Source organism: Triturus cristatus, chromosome 12 (assembly GCF_964204655.1).
Source record: "Triturus cristatus chromosome 12, aTriCri1.1, whole genome shotgun sequence".
NCBI classification, from domain to species: domain Eukaryota; kingdom Metazoa; phylum Chordata; class Amphibia; order Caudata; family Salamandridae; genus Triturus; species Triturus cristatus.
In genome coordinates this window covers 270,004,823-270,025,068 of record NC_140595.1, presented here as the reverse complement: position 1 = coordinate 270,025,068, position 20,246 = coordinate 270,004,823, and positions in this window count along the sequence as shown.

Genomic DNA, 20,246 nt, shown 5'->3' with positions numbered 1-20,246 from the left:
TTGGCCCTAAGACATGCCCAACTTGCAGGTGTCTTATTAAAAGAGCACCGGCTCTCGCAAACAAAGCCGGTTGGCCCCCGCACTAGAGATATATAATGCTAAAGTTAGGGCCTCGATCTTATACGGCGCCGAGCTTTGGGGTTTCGGAAATATAACACCCCTAACAACAGCCCAGAACAAGTTTCTGAGACTCTTAACTGGACTCCCACAATCAACTCCCCTTAAACCCCTATATGTAGACTTGGGTTGTTGTGAAATAGAGGAGATAGCTGGGTTCAGGCCCATAGCATATTGGAGAAGGCTCTGGACTACTCCGGAGCTGTTACCTTATGCGAATGCACTAAATCATGTAAGAGAAGCCGATACTTCCTGCAAAATCACATGGCTACAGAAAATTAGGGTACATTGGTGGATATGGGGTTCAGCCACTTGTGGAAGGATCCAGCAGGCAGCACATTTCCACCAAAAAAAGCCTTTAAGGAAGCTTACCGGAATATGGCAAAAACAAAGTGTTTGTCATTCGTCTAGAATACTTCCTTATCGGGTAAATTCTTGGAGCACAAGTACGATACTCAGTTTGAGGCTTACTGGAACTTTATAACCAAACCATGTGACAGGAAATTTTACCATCAGTTTAGGGTTGGCTCACTTCCAATAAAACCATTCACTGCAAAATGGCAAAATACAATGGATATCAAATGTCCATCTTGCCAAATAACTGATGAGTCAATCCCTCATATTCTGTTCATATGTCCAGCATACAAATGCCCCAGAGACAAATGGCTCAAGCCAATCTGCCAAAACCTGGGCACTAGATCCAGTTTACATGCACTTCGTATTCTTAAAACCAACACGCATGAACACATAGCAATAGCCATAGCTAAGTTCCTGAGCTGGTCATGAGGCATACGATCAAACAATCTGAAGAAACAAGGTCCAATGAGTGGCAATTCCACATAATAGAAATGTTTAAGCATATAACTTATACCATTCAATGGTTATCTGTTGATGTGTAACAGGAACGTTTTCCAGTTTTACCCAATCATGTAAATGAGAATACGAAAATGTCTATTACCCAGGTCACACATAATATATCACTGAGAAATAGTCTGTGACATTCAACCATAATCCAAAAATTCTCAAATTATCCTATGTTACTGGTTTTAACATTTTACTACTTTATGAACTTTTTTTAATACATTTTTTTGCATTTTGCAATTATATATTATGCATTTGTGTAGATTTGCACTGTACTGTCTTGCTGTGTCTTTAATGATTGCAAAAATTGAAATAAAGACTGATTTGATTTGATTTGACAAGGACGTACATCAATCCCCTGCATGGTGGAGCGACCCTTGACCCACCAGGTAGGTCGCTCCTCCTCCGCACAGCTCCGCCTGTGTGTCCCTGCCCCAGCTGCCGCTGCTGAGGAATCGTAAGTTTGTTCATCTTCCGCCTACTGTTCTACTGTACTGCCTGTATTTTCTTGTTGTGTCTGTGACCGCTGTTGTCTGTCTTCCCCCGCTGCCTGCACGTGGTCCTTGCCCGTTTTCTTTCCTTCTGTTCCCGTCGCTGCCCCGTGCCTTTCTGCCCGCTTTTGCCTTCTGTTTCCCAGCTGCCCCGTATTTCTGTGTTCTTTTTGCCTTCTGTGCCACTCGTTTTCGATTAATTCTGTGCCCTTTGCTTTCTGTGCCACTCATTTCCCCCTCATTTTTGTACCCCTTTTCCCTTCTGTGCCACTTGTTTTTTATTGATTTCTGTGCCCTTTGCTTTCTGTGCCACTCGTTTCCCCCTCGTTTTTGTGCCCCTTTTGCCTTCTGTGCCACTCATTTTTTTATTGATTTCTGTTCCCGTTTGTCCTCTTCTGTGTCCTTTTTGCCTTCTGTGCAACTCATTTTCTATTGATTTCTGTGCCCTTTGCATTCGGTGGCACTCGTTTCCCCCTCGTTTTTGTGCTCCTTTTGCCTTCTGTGCCTCTCGTTTTTTATTGATTTCTGTGCCCTTTGCTTTCTGTGCCACTCGTTTCCCCCTTGTTTTTGTGCCCCTTTTGCCTTCAGTGCCACTCGTTTTTTATTGATTTCTGTGCCCTTTTGCCCTCTTCTGTGCCTTTTTTCCTTCTGTTCCCTCCATCGTCCCTCACCGCCCCGCCGCTGTGTCCCCTGCGGCCCCGCCCCCTGACTGCCCATTTGCTGCCCCCACCTCCCACCTCCCAGCTGCTCCTCCCGCCCACCTCCCCATATATGCAGACATCCACGACAGCTTCAACACCCAGACAGACCCAACAGACAGCAACACAACAGACCCTCCGCACACCATCGACCACGACCCCCTGCTAGCCTGGGCCAACGTGAGCATCGATGAAACCATCAAGACCATGAGCACAATCCACTCCGGCTCTCCGTCAAATCCCTTCTCGCACCACGTCTTCAACAAAGAAAGCAGCTCCATCGCACTCCACCTGCGCAACGTCATCAATCTCTCCCTCGAGACTGCGACCTTCCCAGAGAGCTGGAAACATGCCGAGATCAACGCCCTACTGAAAAACCCAAGGCTGACCCAAGAGACCTCAAGAACTTCCGGCCCATCTCTCTGCTCCCCTTCCCAGCCAAGGTCATCGAGAAAATCTTCAACAGACAGCTAACCCGATACCTAGAAGAAAACAGAATCCTGGACCCTTCCCAGTCAGGGTTCCGCAGCAACCACAGCACCGAGACCACCCTCATCACGACAACATCAGGACCCTACTGGACAACGGCGAGACCACAGTACTTATCCTCCTAGACCTCTCTGCCGCCTTCGACACCGTCTGCCACCGCACACTACGCGCACGCCTCCACGCTGCAGGGATCCGAGACAAGGCGCTGGAATGGACCACCTCCTTCCTATCCAGCAGAACCCAGAGTGTCCGCCTCCCCCCATTCCGGTCCGAAGCCTCCGAGATCATCTGCGGCGTACCCCAGGGATCCTCCCTCAGCCCGACACTATTCAACATTTACATGGCCCCGTTCACACGTCGCCCAACAGCACGACCTCAACATAATCTCCTACGCCGACACTCAACTGATCCTCTCCCTCATCAAGGACCCCATCACCACCAAAGCCAACCTCCACGAAGGAATAAAGGCTGTCGCCGACTGGATGAAGACCAGCCGTCTGAAGCTGAACTTGGATAAGACGGAGGTCCTCATCCTCGGCTCCAACCCTTCAGCCTGGAACGACTCCTGGTGGCCGACGGCACTGGGAGCAGCCCCGACACCCACCAACCACGCACGCAACCTGGGAATCATCCTTGACTCAATGCTCTCAATGACCAAGCCGTCTCCTCCTCCTGCTTCAACACCCTCGGCATGCTCCGCAAGATCTACAGATGGATCCCGACAGATACAAGAAAGACAGTCACCCAGGCCCTCGTCAACAGCAGACTCTACTACGGAAACGCCCTCTATGCGGGAGCCCCGACTAAGCTTATCAAACGACTACAACGCATCCAAAACGCCTCGGCACGACTGATCCTCGACGTACCACGCCACGGCCACGGCCACATCACCCCCCACCTGAGGGACCTGCATTGGCTCCCCGTCAGCAAGAGGATATCCTTCAAGCTCCTCATCCACGCACACAGGGCACTCCACAAGACCGGCCCAGCCTACCTCAACAGACGGCTCGCCTTCTACATCCCCAACCGCCAGCTACGCTCCGCCGACCTCTCACTCGCCACCGTCTCGCGCATCCGAAGAACAACCACCGGCAGGAGATCCTTCTCCCACCTCGCCGCCAAGACATGGAACACCCTCCCACTGAGTCTACGACAGACCCAAGACCTGGTGACCTTCAGGAGGATGCTCAAGACCTGGCTGTTCGATCAGTAGCACCCCCCCCCAGGGCCTTGAGACCCTCACGGGTATGTAGCGCACTTTACAAATGACTGATTGATTGATTGATTGATTGGTAACTGGATACAATCTATTTGCAATCTCACAAATGGTCCTTCTGCCTTTCCAATTCTTCCCCAACTGACCACTGTTTTCTTGCCTGGATTTATTTGTTGACCAGTCTAACATCTCTGACAAAGACTCTCTGCGACAGCCCTAAATCTTGATTATATCAATCCTGGCTAAAGAGCCTAATCATGACATGCCTACCTACATGTGTGTCTCTATGATACATTCTAGCCATTTGAGAAAGTAAACAGTTTGGCATTACCTGTCTGCCATCTTGGTAAATCCATACATCATCTTGTGCTCTCCTTTGACACCCTATTTTTATCCACTCCTCCTTTTCATTTACTTCTGCCTCATCCTGTAATTGTCTCACTTCATCCATGTTTCTGGTGCTGAGAGTAACATAAATTAACATCTGAGCTCACTCGTTTAAATTTTCTTGTTTATTGCCACTTTATTTTTGGCACAATATTAGGCAACCTGGTCAGCAGCTACCACATAGTCATTTCCTGACTGATGTGCAGCACACTTGACCACTGCCACTTCTTTTGGCAATTGAATTGCTTCCAACGATTCTTTTACAAAATTTCAATTTTTAATCGGGGATCCTGAAGAAGTCATGAAATCCCTCTGCATCCAGAACTGGCTGAAATCATTCACAACCCCGTAACCATACTGGCTATCGGTGTAAATAGTTACTTTCCAATTTTTCCCAATTTTGCACGCTTTAATCAGAGCGATCAATTTGGCTACTTGTGCAGACTTGGCTCCTGGTAAATAGGATGCTTCAACTATTCCAGCCAATGTGCACACAGAATAAGCAGCACTTAAACCTCCTTCCTCATGTCAAATACATGAGTCATCTACAAACAGCTCATGTTCACATTCTTTTAGGGGTTCATCTTGTATGTCTGGACGAGGTTTGGTGCACAGTTCAGTAACATCCAGACAATCATGCTCAGCCTCATCTTTTACTTCTTCCCCATGTACATCTGGTAGTAACGTAGCAGGATTTAACACAATACATCTATCTACTGTCACATTTTCTGCTCCTAAGATGATTCTTTCGTACTTAGTCATCCGATTAGGGGTAAGGTATTGCGTTCACGTTCTAGTCAAAAGAATTTCCACTGAATTAGGTACAAATACCTTCACAGGATGTCCTATCACAACAGACTCACTTTGTTCAAGACTCATGCATGTAGCAGCTACTGCTTTTAAACAACCAGGTAACGCTGATGCTACAGGGTCCAAGGTAGCCGAAAATTACGCTACTGGACGTCTCATCAAACCATGTCGTTGTGTTAACACTGAAAGGGCACAATTTTCTCTCTCACAACAGAATAGTGCAAATTCCTTTGTATAATCTGGCATCCCTAAAGCTGGAGCTTCACACAGACAATTTCTTATTTTCACAAAGGCTCCTACACTTTCATCGTCCCAAACTTTGGGATCCTTAGTTCTCTTCCGTGTCATCTGTATCAAGGGTTTGGCTAACATAGAAAAACCTACAGTCCACTGTCTACTGTATCCTACAACACCAAGGAACATTCTGATTTGTATCTGGGTTTGTGGTAACTGCATTTGTTTTATTATTTTTATTCTTTCAGGGGTCACTTTTCTCACTTCCCTTTCTATTTGATGTCCCAAATACTTTACTCCAGTTTGACAGTATTGTAATTTTTCTGGAGACACTTTATGTCCACCATCAGCCAAAAGGTTCAACAAGGCAATTGAATCAGTAACACAATCATCTCGTGACTTTGAGGCAATCAACAAATCATTGATATACTGTACTAGGACAGAATTTCTGGGCATCACTAACATTTCTAGACACTTTTTAAAAATCTGATTGAAAATGGAAGGACTTTCTGTGTACCCTTGAGGAACTCGATTCCATACTAAAATACAGTCCTCAAACTTAAAAGAAAAAAGATACTGGCTGTCTGGGTGTAGAGCAATGGAGAAGAATGCTTGACATAAATCAATAACAGTGAACCATCCTGCATTCCATGGTATTTGATACAGAATTACTGCTGGATTTGGCACTATAGGACAACATGGCACAACAATCTTATTAATTGTCCGTAAATCTTGCACTATCCAGTATTTTCCGCTAGGTTTCTTAATGCCAATTATAGGTGATTTACAAGGGCTGCTCATTATCTCTTTCAAAATGCCTTGTTTAATCATTCAATCAATTTCTGATGCAACACCTGATTTGACTTCGGGACTCATTTTATATTGCCTAGTGTTTGGGTATACAGCACCTTCCTTTACAGTCACTTTCACTGGATCTACATTTGTCATTAAACCCACTTCTTTCCGGTGAAATCCCACACCTCTGGATTTACAGTTAATTTTAATTCATCTGGTAAGTCATCCTTGGTCATTACTGAGTACATTTCGTCTACTTCAGTACCTTGTTTTGCTAAAATAATTTTATAGGCACTATCTTCATCGGGGATCTGTATCGCAACACCATCCGGTGTGCAAAAAATTGTGCAATTCATTTTGCACAGTAAGTCTCTTCCTAGCAAATTTTTCTGGACTAGAGTCGCACACCACAAACTTGTGCATTTCTCTAAAATTACCAATTCGTACCTCCATGGGTTCTGCGATTGGGGTTCTAATCTGTTTATTAGATACGCCTACTACTTGGATGGCTTTTCCCGAGAGGGGTAGGTTTGGAATGTCTGCTGTTCTCACAGTAGAACGGGTAGCACCAGTGTCCAATAAAAAGGTAATATCTTTTCCCTCTACCTTTCCATTAATATATGGCCCTGACTGGTCTACCGGCGAGGATGCGCCAAGTACACACTCCTCTTCCTCCCCTCTTAGGCACCGTCACTGATCTCCATCATGGGTGTAATGATTCTGCAAAAGAAATTGTGAAATCACAGAATTTTTCTTACCACTTTCTCCCAGAAATCCGGTGTCTGCACTGTACTTGGCTCTGTTCACAACATTTGGCATAGGGGCAGGTGGCAACTGACTCTGCTGATTAACAACCTGCTGCGGTGGATTCAATATCACCTCATTCTGCGTCTGTGGAGTTAAATTTTGATTTGGGCCATTATTATTCAGAATATTTTTACACTCGTTTTTCCAATGTCCCAATTTTCCGCATCCATGACAAGGAAATTTCTTCTTTGCTGCTTCTCTACTCATTCGACCTCTTGATTTTCCCCCAATTATCATTCTGGTCCTGTCCTTTCATTTGGTCATCAGTCTGCTTGTTTAACTTAAGCTCTTGCTGCTCTGCTAATTTTACTTGGGCCCACATCACCTTTTCTTCCAACTTTTTACGTCTATTCTCGATGTCGTCTCCGCAATACTTTGCATACTTTAAAATCTCATCAACAGGTTTTTCCTGCCAGCACAACATGTGCTGTTGAATCATTTGGGAAATTTCTGTTCTGAAACCAATACACAAAAGGACCCATACTTTTATCTCCGATATTTTCAAATCCCCTACACTGCTTGAATACCTGTAAGAGGCATTCATAATAAGCATGTACAGACTCATTTATTTCTTGGGTTGTACTATCTATTTTTATCCAATCTGTTTCTTTTGGGGGAATTTTCCCTTTCAAGAAAGTGATCACTTGGTGATATTTCTTCATTACCTCCTCTGAAGGGGCTCCTGTTTTCTCGTCTCTTGGGTATTCATTATTGGGCCAATCAACTGTGATTTTACATTAGTCTATAAGTTAGCGGACACCACTATGTCAAATAAACCATCCAGATCTTTCAACGACACCTTTGAAACCGTCACAAATCTTTCAACTTGTCTGTACCATTCAACTGGTTTTTCTCTTAACTTCGGAAAATCATTAGTAAATGATAAAATATCTTGTTGAGTCCATGGGACATGTATATACCCTCCTCCTGGAACTTCTCTCATTGGGCACAACCTTTCTGCTTTCCCTGTTTCTTTCATTAAGTATTCAGATGTTGTTCGATTTGCTTGTGCTTCTTCCTTTTTCTTCATCCACCTGGTTTTCCATCTGTCTAAATCTCCCTATTTTTGAAATATATTCATTAATTCCTTAATCTGCAAACTTCTTCCTGATACATTCATATTTTCCAAATCCCTATCAGTAAATTCTGCTCTATATGGTTTCTGTAGTAATATTGATCTCCCTATTTCAATTCCCATTTCATCTGCAAGATCTCTCAATTTTTCATGGAATATTTTCGTATTTCTAGTAATGCTTCTACAAATGAACAGTAACTCTTCTTCGCTGTAGGTGTTTAGCCTATCTAGTCCCACATTTCCAGCTATCATGTCTTCCAATTCCACTTTTAATTTAAAAATGTCTAAAACCTTCTGCTGTTGTTTTGGTTTATTTATTTCTTGTGCCCATCTCTCTAAATCTTCCGGGGAAACCGTTGTGGCATTTTTTAGTTCCAGTGGATGTTTCTAATCGTATTTCCTTCGAGCAGCTGGGTGTAACTCTTTTTGGGGTTTCATTTATCTGTCCTCTTATCGGCAAATCCATTAATGAAATTACCGAACCGCACTCATTGGATTGATCCTCAATTATTATATTTTCTTTTCTAGGTTCGACTATGGGAGTACTCATGATGGGTGGTTTGGGACAGTTCATTTTATCTCCATACAATGGAACTACTGGACCTATAGTCACTGGTATTGTCAATGTTTCAGGGTGTGTATTTAATTGTGTTATTTTCTGTATTAATTCTTTTCTATTTTTATTTATTGCCTTTCTTTCTTTCTCCTGGAGCACCTTTCCCATAATTGGTTCATGCATAACCTGTGGAACCAAAGGTGTTCCCAATAACGGGGCACTCGGGGTAATTCTATTGGGTCCTTCCTGATATGGCGGGGGATTCTTAGTTAAACTGTCCTCCATAAAATCATCTTCTGACTCCCCACTTCCTGTCATTGTTAGATGCTTGGTCTTTTCTGTACATTTACCTCCAGACTGTTCTTCAGTCATTAACACAGGATATAATCCTTCCGTAATCATTGCTCGTCTCCACTGTTTCATCTGACTTTCTTGAGAGTCACGCATCTGTCTAGGGAAAAATCCTCTATAACTTCTACTACTTCTAGATCTGTCATGTTCAAATGCCTCAGTTTTCCACTCTTCCTATGCCTCATACTGCGTTAGTCTAGGTCTGAGCTCTAATTCATTCCTCCGCAACCTTAAATTATGAAGAATTCTCCCACTGAATGTACCATTTTCTGGAAAAGCTAATACTCCATCACTCTTTGTGTATTCTATCCCATTTTCTAACCACACACAGGTATGGTAACCTCTCTCCATCATTATAAATGAGGCAGGTGTCTTCGGTGGTGGGATAAGAATTCCCTCTCTAGTTTTGAGTGGTTTATCTTTTTTGAAGTCATTTTTAATCTTCTGCATAAATGACATCTTTCTCTTTTCTCCATACATTTTGGGTAATGATCTTTTTAAATATGCGTCTCTGGTGAACCCTAAATATCTTCTGTCTGGCCGATTTCCTATTAATGTTGGATCGTATCTCCACATACAAACTTCACTGTCCAAAATGATCACAGCTTCTAATTTGGAAAACCAATGAGATCCTTGCTCACATTCAAGGTTTGACCAATCCTAGCACGGCTTATTTATTTTGTCCAATCAAACTCAGGCTTACGCTATCTGTCTGGCCAATACTAGCGCGGCCTTTTTATGATGTCAGTATCACTCCTTACTACTGACCCCTCCTTTACAAAATGTGCGTCAGTCAAACACCCGCTGTTTCAACCAGTCCCAGCGCGGCCCTCTGTGACGTCAGTATAACTCCGGCAACTGACCCTCTCTTCACAAGTATCACGAAAACTTATTTTCTCACAACTTTGCATCAAATTTTCATTAATAACAATGTAAAAAAATTTGCGACTCTGTTTGACTTAAACCAAAAGATAGTTGTATCTTCTTTTTCTGCGAGTAAAACTCTTCCACTTACCATTCACTCAACCTCAGACGAACCTGTTAATCCTTCGGTATTACCCTTTCTATGTGATATAAGACCAAAGTTTTACCAGTGAACCCCTTTGCTATCAATCACTCTAACTCTTATACGACAAATAGTCCCTAATTTAACACTACCAGCCCTGCATAGCTTCTCAGTGCTATTCCAACAGACGAGTAACCACACTGCAGTATGGCTTCCATTTACCACCTGCTATTCACTTCCCGGGAATTTCTAGACAACATAAAACAAATTACAATTTTTGTTAAACATATAATCAATACCTAATACCTGTCACCAATCTACACCATAACAGCCATGCCTCTGCTACCAACAAACTGATCCAGTGGGTTAACAACCTCTGACACTCATACACCAAATACTCACCTGGGCCCATGAACACACATTCATGTAGGCCCTGTAACACCGCTGGAGTCATAAATTTCAATGGATCAGTTAGTGGCAGATATGGTGATATAACATGAATCTATTTTTCTTACCCTTGAAATATTCACAGACTCGGGAAAGGATTTAAATGTTTATCTTGTTAGAATCGTGTGAGCCAATACAGTACGAACTCCGTCTTCCCAAAGGAAAAATGTTAATCAGATTAACGAATAACTAACGAAATTTCACGATGACCTTACTTTAGAAAAGGAGGACAGAGAGAGCAGTACCTTGACATATTACACAGAAATATATAGTTACCTAGAATGGTGTAGAAACCAACCCCTTGGCCAAGGAATTAGGAAGGCCCCCTGGGACAGATCAGGTGACCAGGACTTCAGTACAGGTTCAGGACAGGATAGATGACCTCTTCTAGATGCGACGCCTGCGTCGTACTCCTCTCTGACAGTATCATCCTCCTCGATTCTTCCGCGGTCTTCGTCTAATTATGTACCCCCTCGATTCTTCCGCAATCTTCTTCTAATAAATTGGCTTAAATTCTAAGTCTGCAATCGATTCTACTTCAGCATTCGTTCAGCTCAGTCTCTCCTGTGGTCTCTCTGTGCGCATGTGAGTGTAACTAACTAAACTACCTCAATTATACCTTCTATGCTCATGTACCATCCCTTAATGTTTTGACTTTATGGAAACCCCTAATTCTGATTGGACAGGGCAAGGGGGATGATCATCACACCATACTAAGAGTAATTTGTCTTGGTCCAGGTTTGCTGCAGGATTTTGTGTCTAGGTGGGATTGCTTAAAGGAGCATCAGGACGTGTTCTCTTCTACTCTGGTTTCAGTGATGAACAGGCCTGCCTTTGAGTCAGAAAACTGGTCATAGATGTTTAAGATAATGAACTACAGCTTGGTGTTTGATGAGGAGACAAGGTAGCAAGAAGGGTGTCAAGGGTGCCTAATAATTGAAGGAAGCCAAGATATTATAAGAGATAGACAGAAGAGGAGGCTGAGGAAGAAAATATAACGTTATCTTCATCTGTTAGACCCTGTAAGGAGGGGCGGATTTTGAGGTGTAGGATGTTGATAGAGTCTAGAGCACCCAAGAGGATATGTTGAATATAAATAATGTAAGAAATCAGGTTATTGGTTGAGGGGGAGGGGGATGAAACCCTACTGAAGCAACCACCACCATCCTTGTCAGGTTGAACCACTCTTAGTAGCGTGGTAAAAAAGTAGTCAGTCTTAAGTTAGAGGCATAGTTTAAAGTGTGTGTGTGTGTGTGTATATATATATATATATATATCAGCAGTATTCCTTTCGGAAATATTTCACACGGGTTCACAATTAAATTGCTCTCGTTTATTTTGCAGCAATATGACCGACAACAAACCCTAAGCGTTTCAGTCTCTCCTCAGACCTTTTTCACGGGTAACCAGAGCCGATGTCGGCGCCATTATTTAAAGACAAATTTACATTGCATCACTTCCTGGTATCTTGGCGCCTAGCATTCTGGTTATTGTAGTGCACTTTTTTTTGGTGTATTTTTTCAAACATTGAAATTATAATTTAAACAAACTTGATGTGATTTCAAAGGTGAAATACAGTAAAATTCAAATTCAGTCCATAAATTGCAATTAACTCATTATCAATAGTGGCTCACTCCATTATTTTTTATGTGTATATTGTATCCAACTTCATTATTCCTATTCAGAAAGGAATGTTCAATTTTCCATTTTCATTTTTTGGATGTTTTGCACATGGGGGTCCCGCCCTCTAGTGGGCCATTGATTACACCTATGCTTTCTGTTTACAGGTTAATACCCTTATTTGTTGTGCTTTTTGATTGCCCCCGTTTTTGTGCTCTATTGTCTCATGCCCTCCAGTGGGCCATAATTTTACATCCTCTATGCTTCAATAATTTTCCAATAATAGGTCACTTTCTATTTTATAGCCAATAATGTCTATTGTAGCTACAATAATAATACCATATTAGCTTCCTAAAATCCATTGAGTGACATTATTGCATTACCCAACAAAATGATTATATACTATGCCATCATGTTATTCCAAAGGAAAAGTAAAAGTAAAAAGACAAAAGAAAAGGAAGAAAAAAGGAGTAAGAAGAAAAAGTGATTGAAACAGATATTTAAAAAGTTTTTTTGTAAGGAAGAAAACAGAAATGAAGAAACAAACCCAAGATTACAAGAGCGAAAAAAGAGGAGAACAAAGAGAAGGAAGGAAGGGAAACACAACTGACAGAAGAACCAGTCTCGAAGTCACTAGCTTGTACCCTGAAACTCAGTAGGGAGCCAGTTACATTTGTTCACAAATGTGAATACAATTATTCGTCCTTGTTAAGCCCATAGGGGGCCAGAGTCCTAAAAGCCAAAATATGTCGTGATTCCTTTTGCCTTAATGTTTTTTCACGGTTGCCACCTCTCACATGGCGTGGAACCATTTCTACTGCATAGAATTTCATTTTTCTCCAATTGCTTTCATGGTATCTTTCCATGTGTTCTGCTACTGCATAACTCCAATCCTTATTTGTTGTTGCTCGTGTGTGTTCTAGAATTCGTTTCTTGAGTTCACACACGGTGCTGCCAACGTATTTGAGTTTGCAGGGGCACTCAATGATGTATATGACAAATTGACAAATTGGCTCTTGCAGTTTATCAATTGGTTTATTTTCCATTTTTTTCAGTTTGCCATTTTGATTTCTTTCATGTCCTGGGCTATTGCACATACTTTACACGTCCTGCACTTATAAAACCCTTTTGCACTCAGCCATGTTCTTGGGATCTTGTTTGGTACTTGTAAGTGACTATGTACCAGATCATCTTTTAAGTTCTTTGCTCTCCTGTATGTGATAAGTGGATGTTTTCCCACAATTTCTGCTACAGTCTTGTCTAGACATAGGATTTTCCATTTTTTTCGAATTATATTTCTGATCTCCTTGGATTCTGTTGAGAAGGTTGTGAATAACCTTATCTGTGTGTCTTCCAAGTTTGGCTGTATTGTGGGGACTTTTTGAGGTTTTATCAATTCCAATCTTGTCTGTTTTTCTGTTTTTTCCAAACACTTTTGAAGAATTCTGGTGTTATACTTTCTTTTTCTAAATCTTGACAATGATCTTTGGCTATGTTTGATCCATTCTTTTTCCTCCGAGCATATGCGTCGAATACGCAAAAGTTCTCCATATGGTATATTTTCAATAAAAGGGGTTTGATGGAAGCTCTCTGCATGTAAGGTTGTATTACTTGCTGTGATTTTCCTATGCAGGGTCGTGTGTACCTTATTTCCCACGACATAGATTTCAGTGTCTAAGAAGACCACACGTTCATCACTTATTTCATATGTGAAGTGCAAGTTTCTGTTTGTGTTGTTTAAAATATTGAAGTACGCCTCAAAATCTTCTGTAGAACCATCCCAGATGGTCAAAAGATCATCTATATATCGTTGCCATGATATAATCTTTTCAACATACTGGTCATTATTCGAATTCCAGGCGATCTTCTGCTCCCACCAGCCCATTGTTAGACAAGCGTAGCTCGGGCTAAGTGAAAATCCCATCGCTGTTCCGTCTTTTTGTTGGTAGATGTCATTCCCAAACAAAAAGACGTTTTGCGTCAAACATAGTTCTATCATTTGCATGATCATGTCATTGTGTTTGGCATATTGGATGTTGCGATCTTTAAGGAAATATTTACAGGCTTCCATTCCTATTGTGTTCTTGGTGTTTGTATATAACGAGATTACGTCTAGCGTAATCAGTTTTTAAGTTGGTTCCCAAGTCATGTTCTGTACTATCCTTAAAAGGTCGCTCGTGTCTCGTAGATATGATGTTAACCCCCTTACATACGGTAGAAGGTATCCATCAATAAAGTTAGCAATCGGTTCTTGTAATGAGCCCTTGGCCGAAATAATTGGCCTCCCTGGTGGTTTTGTGGGGTGTTTATGGATTTTGGGGAGAAAATAAATCGTTGCAGTGATTGGGTGGTCAGTTGTTAGGTATCTTTTCTCATCGTGATTTATTAGGCTGGTGGGAGCAGAAGATCGCCTGGAATTCGAATAATGACCAGTATGTTGAAAAGATTATATCATGGCAACGATATATAGATGATCTTTTGATCATCTGGGATGGTTCTACAGAAGATTTTGAGGCGTACTTCAATATTTTAAACAACACAAACACAAACTTGCACTTCACATATGAAATAAGTGATGAACGTGTGGTCTTAGACACTGAAATCTATGTTGTGGGAAATAAGATACACACGACCCTGCATAGGAAAATCACAGCAAGTAATACAACCTTACATGCAGAGAGCTTCCATCAAACCCCTCTTATTGAAAATATACCATATGGAGAACTTTTGCGTATTCGACGCATATGCTCGGAGGAAAAAGAGTGGATCAAACATAGCCAAAGATCATTGTCAAGATTTAGAAAAAGAAAGTATAACAACAGAATTCTTCAAAAGTGTTTGGAAAAAACAGAAAAACAGACAAGATTGGAATTGATAACCTCAAAAAGTCCCCACAATACAGCCAAACTTGGAAGACACACAGATAAGATTAATCACAACCTTCTCAACAGAATCCAAGGAGATCGGAAATATAATTCGAAAAAATTGGAAAATCCTATGTCTAGACAAGACTGTAGCAGAAATTGAGGGAAAACATCCACTTATCACATACAGGAGAGCAAAGAACTTAAAAGATGATCTGGTACATAGTCACTTACAAGTACCAAACAAGATCCCAAGAACATGGCTGAGTACAAAAGGGTTTTTTAAGTGCAGGACGTGTAAAGTATGTGCAATAGCCCAGGACATGAAAGAAATCAAAATGGCAAACCAAAAAAAATGGAAAATAAACCAATTGATAAACTGCAAGAGCCAATTTGTCATATACATCATTGAGTGCCCCTGCAAACTCAAATACGTTGGCAGCACTGTGTGTGAACTCAAGAAACGAATTCTAGAACCCACACGAGCAACAACAAATAAGTATCGGAGTTATGCAGTAGCAGAACACATGGAAAGATACCATGAAAGCAATTGGAGAAAATTGAAATTCTATGCAGTAGAAATGGTTCCACACCATGTGAGAGGTGGCAACCATGAAAAAACATTAAGGCAAAAGGAATCACAACATATTTTGGCTTTTAGGACTCTGGCCCCCTATGAGCTTAACAAGGACGAAGAATTGTATTCACATTTGTGAACAAATGTAACTGGTTCCCTACTGAGTTTTAAGGTACAAGCTAGTGACTTCGAGACTGGTTCTTCTGTCAAATTGTGTTCCCCTTCCTTACTTCTCTTTGTTCTCCTCTTTTTTCGCTCTTCTAATCTTGGGTTTGTTTCTTCATATCTGTTTTCTTCCTTACAAAAAACTTTTTAAATATCTGTTTCAATCACTTTTTCTTCTTACTCCTTTTTTCTTCCATTTCTTTTATCTTTTTACTTTTACTTTGGATAACATGATGGCATAGTATATAATAATTGTGTTGGATAATGCAATAATGTCACTCAATGAACTATAGGAAGCTAATATGGTATTATTATTGTAGCTACAATAGACATTATTGCCTATAAAATAGAATGTGACCTATTATTGGAAAATTATTGAAGCATAGAGGTTGTAAAATTATGGCCCACTGGAGGGCATGATACAATAGAGCACAAAAACGGGGGCAAACAAAAAGCACAACAAATAAGGGTATTAACCTGTAAACAGAAAGCATAGGAGTAATCAATGGCCCACTAGAGGGCGAGACCCCCGTGTGCAAAACATCCAAAAAATGAAAATGGAAAATAAAACATTCCTTTCTGAATAGAAATAATGAATTTGGATACAATATACACATAAAAAATAATGAAGTGAGTCACTATTGATAATGAGTTAATTGCAATTTATGGATTTAATTTTAATGTATTTCACCTTTGAAATCACATCAAGTTTGTTTAAATTATAATTTTCACTGTTTGAAAAAATACACCAAAAAAAAGTGCACTACAATAACCAGAATGCTAGGTGCCAAGATACCAGGAAGTGATGCAATGTAAATTTGTCTTTAAATAATGGCGCCGACATCGGCTCTGGTTACCCGTGAAAAAGGTCTGAGGAGAGACTGAAACGCGTAGGGGTTGTTGTCGGTCATATTGCTGCAAAATAAACAAGAGCAATTTAATGGTAAACCTGTGAGTGCGTGTGAAATATTTCCGAAAGGAATACTGCTGCAATTTAATGACGGCTGGGCTCGGCTGTGTTCACAGCGCACCATTTCAGAGCGCCGTTGTTTGGGAAAGGGAGCCGGTTGGAGGAGATATATATATATATATTTGTGTGCAGGTGGTCCGCTTGCTGTCGAGTGTGCCTGGGCCAGTGAACAAGGGCGGGAAATGCCCGAAACGCGTCTGGCTGGACATTTGTGCTCTGCATGTGCTTGGCAGAGGGTTTGTGCAACCATCAGAATAAATGGGTTTACTCACCGGGAGTGGTCTCTTCAAGTTTGTGGCCATCGTGTTTTCATGTTGAGCGGCCCGTCCAGGTCGCGAAGAGCCCCACTGCAGATCATGCGGGGCAGCAGCGGCAGAAACAAAGAGACGCTGCATGTGCGGTGAGTCCGTTCTGAGGGCATGTATTGGCACGGACTTGATGCCTTGTACACTGTGAGCGTGCCCACATGGGAAGAAGTGTTTTATTTTGGACATTCAGCGGCACCCACAAGGGTTTTATTTTAAAGCGGACTACGAGGACCATGATGCACTCGCACACACGCCCACTGGGGCGGGATATTTAATTGTGTGCAGGTGGTCCGCTTGCTGTCGAGTGTGCCTGGGCCAGTGAACAAGGGCGGGAAATGCCCGAAACGCGTCTGGCTGGACATTTGTGCTCTGCATGTGCTTGGCAGAGGGTTTGTGCAACCATCAGAATAAATGGGTTTACTCACCGGGAGTGGTCTCTTCAAGTTTGTGGCAATCGTGTTTTCATGTTGAGCGGCCCGTCCAGGTCGCGAAGAGCCCCACTGCAGATCATGCGGGACAGCAGCGGCAGAAACAAAGAGATGCTGCATGTGCGGTGAGTCCGTTCTGAGGGCATGTATTGGCATGGACTTGATGCCTTGTACATTGTGAGCGTGCCCACATGGGAAGAAGTGTTTTATTTTGGACATTCAGCGGCACCCACAAGGGTTTTATTTTAAAGCGGACTACAAGGACCATGATGCACTCGCACACACGCCCACTGGGGCGGGATATTTAATTGTGTGCAGGTGCTCCGCTTGCTGTCGAGTGTGCCTGGGCCAGTGAACAAGGGCGGGAAATGCCCGAAACGCGTCTGGCTGGACATTTGTGCTCTGCATGTGCTTGGCAGAGGGTTTGTGCAACCATCAGAATAAATGGGTTTATGCACCGGGAGTGGTCTCTTCAAGTTTGTGGCAATCGTGTTTTCATATATATATATCTATATATATATATATATATATATATATATATATATATATTACCTACTGGCGGTCGCCAGTAGGTAGTTATAGTTAGGACCACGTTTCCATAGGAAAACCTCAACATTCTATTTTGAATAACTTTGGCGCCGGTCGACGAATCCTCGCGAATTTCTCAAAATAGGTGGGGCGCTACGCTCCGCTCCTACCCTGAAAGTCTCGGGGGGATCCGTCAAGCGGGGGCTGAGATAAAAGGGGGGTCCCAAAACGCGTTTTTCCCATGCATTTTTCCATAGGACCTTTAGAACGAGCTACAGCCCGAACGGCTGAACAGAATTACTCAAAATTTGGCAGAGAGGTAGTCCCTAGGTCAAGGAAGTGCCTTTTGTAGGTTTGGTGTAAATCTGTTCAGTAGATTCTGAGAAAATAGCCTTTAAATCAATATATATATCTGAGCCAGCTTACGGTACGCTTACCGTACGCTTACGGTAAGCGTACGGTGGCGTGCGCGAGCGCGATTCTGATTGGCTCTTAGATCTTAGTAAACATTCGAATCGGCCGAAACCAGGAAGCGGCGGCCGCCATTTTGTCTCTCGCACTGAGAGTGATTTTTAAAATATCAAGCCCAAAAACATGTAAAGGGGCTGTTTTGACAACTCCCTCCCACATAGTTATGTTGAGGGAGTCCCCAAACATCCCCCAAGTGCAAAAACGGTTTTATTTTTTTTTCGGCAATTTCGCGGGGTACGCTTACCGTACGCTTACCGTAAGCGTACGGTAAAAAAATAAAAATAAAAAAAACACTATCCACACTTACCCCACCCCCTGTGCTTTTGGTGGCCGAAGGCCACCAAATGTACAGGGCTTATGTTAAGGGCAAAAAACAATATCCACACTTACCCCACCCCCTGTGCTTTTGGTGGCCGAAGGCCACCAAATGTACAGGGCTTATTATAAGGGAAAAAAACTTAGCATTTAAAAAACCGTACTAATTCACTGAAAAAAACATAGGTTTCACACACGTTATAGTTAGGAATTAGCATTTAAAAAACCTTGCAAATTCACTGAAAAAACCATAGGTTTCACACATGTTATAGTTAGCGGAAATTTTACTGATAAAAAACCAATGAAATTCCCCCGTTATAGTTAGCGCAGGCAACTATAACTCACGCGACCGCAATCTTCTGCTGATGACATATGTGTCTTTATGAAAAAAAAATATTTGTAATATATGTATAGCTAAAAATGTATGGAAGAAGACATGGGCAAATAAGTGTCTAAATACAGTATTAGCATCAGCAGAGGATTGCAGTCGCGTGAGTTATAGTTGCCTGCGCTAACTATAACGGGGGAATTTCACTGGTTTTTTATCAGTAAAATTTCCGCTAACTATAACATGTGTGAAACCTATGGTTTTTTCAGTGAATATATATATATATATATATATATATATTCACTGAAAAAACCATAGGTTTCACACATGTTATAGTTAGCGGAAATTTTACTGATAAAAAACCAATGAAATTCCCCCGTTATAGTTAGTGCAGGCAACTATAACTCACGCGACCGCAATCCTCTGCTGATGCTAATACTGTATTTAGACACTTATTTGCCCATGTCTTCTTCCATACATTTTTAGCTATACATATATTACAAATATTTTTTTTTCATAAAGACACATATGTCATCAGCAGAAGATTGCGGTCGCGTGAGTTATAGTTGCCTGCGCTAACTATAACGGGGGAATTTCATTGGTTTTTTATCAGTAAAATTTCCGCTAACTATAACATGTGTGAAACCTATGGTTTTTTCAGTGAATTTGCAAGGTTTTTTAAATGCTAATTCCTAACTATAACGTGTGTGAAACCTATGGTTTTTTCAGTGAATTTGTACGTTTTTTTAAATGCTAAGTTACTTTACGCCATTCGTGGCGTGCGCGCCCACTTAACGCAGTTCGTTCCGTGCGCGCACGGTGCGCTTCGCGCACCGTGCGCGCACAGTAAGCACGCGGTGCGCTTCGCGCACCGCGCGCCCACTTTACGCAGTTAGTGCCGTGCACGCACGGTAGGCACGCGGTGCGCTACGCGCACCGCGTGCCCACGTTACGCTAGATGGGCCATGTACGCACGATGCGCTTCGCGCACCGTGCGCACATGGAGGACATATGATGCACTTCGTTTTGAAAGGTAATATTTTAATTTTTCGTAATTTTTATAAGCCATGCACAAATGGTGCCCTTCGGGCACCATTCGCACACGGGGTGAACAGAGTGTGGATAATTATTTTTTTTTTTTTTAAATATTATAGTTTATCTCATCTGTTATAAGCCATGCTCAATTGGTGGCCTTCGGCCACCAATTGCACACGGGGTGGGGAGAGTGTGGATAATTTAGTTTTTTAATTCATTTTTTACCGTACGCGTACGGTAAGCGTAATCGGCGAAATTAGCGAAACAAAAAAATTCCGTTTTTGGTCTTGGGGGATC